Source organism: Parus major, chromosome 3, assembly GCF_001522545.3.
Source record: "Parus major isolate Abel chromosome 3, Parus_major1.1, whole genome shotgun sequence".
Classification (NCBI taxonomy): Eukaryota; Metazoa; Chordata; class Aves; order Passeriformes; family Paridae; genus Parus; species Parus major.
The window spans coordinates 103,927,789-103,933,130 of record NC_031770.1 but is presented as its reverse complement, the minus strand read 5'-3'; positions in this window follow the sequence as shown (position 1 = coordinate 103,933,130).

Here is a 5,342-nt window from a genome sequence, read left to right as displayed (position 1 = left end):
CACTGCCTTGGGAAGGGACCTCAGCCAGCACTGGCTGGGACCCTGGGACAGCCACACTCCTTCCCATCTTAGTTTTTCCTACTCTTTTGTAACAGGTCTCTGACTGTTTTTGTGGGCAGCTTGGGAAAATGATTAAGGAAATACTAATGGTGTATTTATAACCTTGCATAGGAATGGAATGGATGTTCCTGGTGGAGTGTCAGGAAGGAAGGGCACCTTCCATGGAACCAGCTTTTCCTCAATTCCTGCATTTCCCTTTTCACTCCCCAGCTCAGCACTGCCCAGACCACCTCCCCTGACCGTGTAATGCTTGGGCAGCAATTACCATTCTGGTTTTTGTAATTGTAGCTTTGAACGCCTGAGTGACTGATTCCAGCTCAGGCTCCAGTTGTATGAATAAGGAATGGATACAGCTGGTTGTAGGACCAGCTTGAACAATGTGGTCTCCCAAGGAGTCTTCATTTCTATTCTCCTCAGGCTGATTGTTTCTCTCACCAGGTGGTGGTTGTTTCTTGCACTACAGAAAGTTGAAAACTTGGCTCATGAGAAAAATATCCAAAATGTTTGCTACCATTGTACCATAAATGGCTACATCTCTCTCTGGGGATGTTTTTTCTCTGTCTTTCTGCAGCACAATCACCCACTTTTCTAAAATCTCCGACATGCATATAGTGCCACTTCAGTATTCACTGTTTTGGAGGAGTGTGATAAAGAAGTATTTAGGGTAGATTCATTTCACTTGATCTACAACATGAGATTTGTTAAACATACATCAGCTGTGCCACTCTTTGGACCAGAATTTTTCCTTTTGTCCATTGACTACAAAGCCAGTCTACCAGATCAGCACAGAGCAAGGTCAAAATCTAATTTAAAGCAAGAAAAATCTCCCTAAGTGACACTGGATAGACAAGTAGTTACTGCTTCATAACACCTTCACAATTTCAGCCACAAACATCTTCATTAAAAAATATGAATTTAAATACTCATGTCCATGACCTGGTGAAATCCAGAATCTGTTAGCCACTTTCTAGGTAAGTGTCAGAGCATCTGACTTAAAATGCTTGTTGTAAAACATCTGTGAGCTAAACTCAGCTCCTGAAAGAGACAGCAATGACCTGGTAGATGTTCACCTTCCTACCACAGCTGTGTATGAATGACTGCTTGATGAGATGGGTTGTACTGACTGTGCTATGAGACAGAGGCATCTTGCAGATCTCCTTGGACAACTAGGCCACTCTATCCTGCCTTGCTGTCACCTAGAAGAGGCTGGGCCATTGAAATCATTCTCATGGCAACTGCCAAATTAGTTATCTTGGATTGAAAAGAGTGCAGCAGAACCAATGCGACTCAGCTTACCAAAAAGCCTGCATTGTACTTCCCTTTTATTTCCATCACACACTGGAGGTACATAAGAAAAGACTGGTGAGCCAAATCAAACAGGTATCTGCTGAGTTTATGCCTCAGCTTTTCCCTTAGAGGGACACAAATCCTGGCCTCTCACCTATTGAGCTGCCAGGTTTTTACAAAGGTTGGAGGTGCTGAAAGTTGTCCAGCCAGTTCCTCCTGTGTAGTGTTAGGTTAAAATGGGTCATTAGGTTACTGCAATGTTTTTCAGTGGGGAGCAGACTGGCAGATCCATGGAGCAGCAGACAGAGTAATTGTACACACTTCCTTTTTAGGAAGAGGTGCTGAAGAATAACATACTAACACCCCTTCACCTTCCAGCCCTTTCTCTTTTTCTTGTTAATTCTGAAAACTGAAATTTTTCCTTTTGGGAGAATTTCAGTCAGCTCCAGAATCACTCATAAAATGGAGGAATTGTTCCAACAATGACCCTGAAAGGTTTCCTAATTTTAAAAGGAAATCAAGGAACAAAACCTAGCCAGCTCTAACCTGGATGGTTCACACTGCTCTGGTGGGTAGTTCAGCTGAGAAGTTTGGGTCTCCACCACCCTCAGCCTTTACACTTACAGTCAGGAATCTGCATAAAGGGAGTCACTTCCACAATTTCACATAAGTAAAGAGCAACCCGGAGCCAGCACCAAAACCAAGCAGGCCTTGGGCTCTTGCTCATCTCCAACTAAATAACTTAGCACAAACATAAACATCTCCAGAGCTTATTTGGTGGGAGTGAGGGAAGAGATGGTAAATCCTTGGGCACTGGCTTTGGTCATGTGTGTGGTGAAGATGGACTCGAGAAACTTGGCAACATATTTAGGTGTACACTTGTGCAGTTATTGACTGTTCCTGCACTTTTCCTGGACTGGGGAAATACTTTCCATTGCTGCTATGTAAAGACTCAACCACCCAAATACTACAGTTTCTTCAGGTAAAAAAAAATTTACAAAAATTACTGTATCTGTCTTCTGTAGATGTGATTTTTGAACAATATAGACAATTTTCTGTATTTTAGGATTTGGTTTTATTACACTGAGGCAAACCAGGAAATCTCATCTTTTCTTCCTCCCTGGCTACCATGAAACTTATCCATGATTTACCTAGGACCCCTAAATTTAAGAGAGGTGGAATTTTAATTCCAGGGCTGCAGCAGGTCAAGAGCCAGGCTTATCTTTCAGCAGGGATTACCTATGGTTTCTACTAGATTATTCCTGACATGTGGCTCATCATATTACAAGTTAAATGTTTAAAGCAAAGAGAAAAGCATGAGGCATAATGAAGAACAGGTCTATAACTCTGCTCCCTTCTCTCCAGAATAAATCCATACCGAGTTTAGGAGGTGTATAGATTAAAAGACTGCCATGACAGGCTATCAACAACCTTACCACATCATATAACAAGAGTGAACTTTAAATCTACCATTCTGGCTACCTTTGAAACTCACTGAGAAGCCCAGTCCTAATATAAAATCTCCTAGTGGTTCACATCTGGGTTTTGTAATAGTCATCTGAAAACAAATAGTGTTAGGAGTGATAAGTGAGTGATCATCTCACTGGAATCTTAGCACAGCCTTTTTCAGTAATGAAATTATATTGCATTTCTCCCAAATCAAGCCTGGAAAAAAAAGTTCCATGTTCAGCTTTTAAACTGTGTTTCCATAGCTGATTTATTTTGTTTTTAAGTATGTTCCTCTGCCCTTGCTCTTTTTCCCCCATATTTTATTTACTATACCCTAAGCAGGACTCTGATTTCCCCTCATCCTGCCATGACTACAGCTAGAGTCCTCTGCCAGGGATTCAAAACTTGGTGGACAATTTCCTCTGGGCTTATAAACTCACCGTTGTTCTCCTGCTGCTTTGGGGGAGATGAAAAGCAAACCCATGAGCTGCCAAGAATCACACCCAGGCAGGGATGCAGTGCTGCGAGAGCCGGTCCCTGCTCAGTGTACAGGAGACAGACGTGACCCTGGGATGAGTTCATGGGGTCACACCTTGACCCTGATGGAGACCCTTCATCTCCCCGTGCCCCTGTGAAGAGCAGAGAGGGATTAAACTGTAGGGCTGCAGTCTGTTTGAATCGAACAGAATGAACAGACCCCAGCCACAAATCACTCAGGATTTTAACAGGCTCTGAGAGGTTTTTCTTCCTTGCTTTAACCATTTGTGGGACCTCAGGGCCTGCTGGAGATGGCTGGTGAGCAGTCCTCAAGAACAGGTGGCGATTCTTCTCCTTTTTCATACCACTCAGTCCCCTACACCCAGGCTGAGGCAGGTGGCTGAGAAAACCCCTCTGGGCTACATGTCAGTGAAAGTTAGCTATTGGGAGTAAATTGTGTATCAAAAGTAAATACAAACATCAGTCCTAACTGCAAATGCATCACTGACTGACTTCAGCTCTGTAGAAAATCCCAGTGTAACTGGTCCCAGAGTCAGGTTTTGAGCACGAGCTGAGGGTTACACTGGAATTGGTGGGATTGTGTGTGTGAGTGAATGGCGCCAGACAGGATCTGAGCAGGGGTCTCCCAAAGGGTGAGTGTCATGGTTTACCAGATACTATGAAGAAAATTTACCGCATGAAAAACCAGCACGATGAGACACAGCTGGGGACTGCAGTCAGCACAGTGCCCATCCCGCGTTTATAGGTGGTATTTGAGTGCTCTCTAGTGGACAGAAAACGGATCCAGAGGCGAACAAAACTGATGTGCTGTCCCTGAGCCTGTCACTCTCAGCTGAGTGTCTGAGGCTTGGGTCTGTACTACCCACACACCATGGGCCTGTGCTGAGTGTCTGGGATTGCAATTTGGGAGGGAGGATCAAAGCAGGTGTCCCTGATCCGTGGTGCTTCAGGGCAGAAGTCTGATGAGAGAGCAGTGCAAGGTATTAGGGGATGCCCACCTCACCTGGTAAGAGCTGACTCACAAGCACAAAAACCACCTCAACCCATTTACACTATTTTTCAGTGCTCTTCCTTGTGTTGAAGGAACACCTGCAGTTCCTGATCCTGGATGTAGTCAGAAAGGTACTGTGGAAGGAGAGTGGAAACATTGGTCATGGAAGGGAAGAAAGAAGTGGGGAAAAATTATATGAATTTGTTTACCAGCTGCTGCTAAGCCTCCAGAAGCCCCCTGCTCTGGCAGTCCTGTCAGTGCTGGACACAGCAGCTCTGACAGAAGCTATTCTTGTTTCATAGCCGTCCCAGGTCCTAGGACTCATTTCTGAGCAGAAAAAAAAAGAAAACCAGACAATGGGGATACTGGACCATACAGTTACCCCAGGACATTAGCATACAGTGATAAGCCACTGGGTAAAGTAGAAAACTAGACTATGTCAGTGTAAAAACAAGGTTTTTCTGGAAGTCAGCTCAGGACACAGGCCATAAAACACTTATGTAGTAGGTACTCCCAGATCAGCAGAACCATACTACTGAACCCAAATGTCAAAAGGTGTCCCAAATCCATGAAATTTATAACAATATTGTATTGCAGTTGGGATTTGCTAGGTATCTGAGTTTTGAGTTCTAAGAATAACTAATTTCCCCTTTATTTCTGTGAAATGACAGCTAAAAGATTTTTTTATGATGGTGGTACTAAAATCAGAGACAGCCAGTTGACTCATGAAACATCTACACCTTTTGTTAAAGAGGTTATATGCATCTCTCAATAAACTCTTTGTTTAAAACCTGGCTTCTCCATTACCTCTGTGTTGGGAGAGTTATCTTAAATTTCCTGGACGATACCATTTGTCGTGGTTTAAAACCAATAACTAAGAAAATTACTTATTTCTTGCTGTGAGATATGGATTAGAATAAGGGCAAAAAAGGCATAAAACTTAAAAGGAATAAAGAAAGTTTATTGACAAACAACAAGAATAAGAACACCAGAATAAACTTCCAGAAAAACCTTTTCATCCCTTATCTATCTACTATTCCCTCGTTGACATGACAAC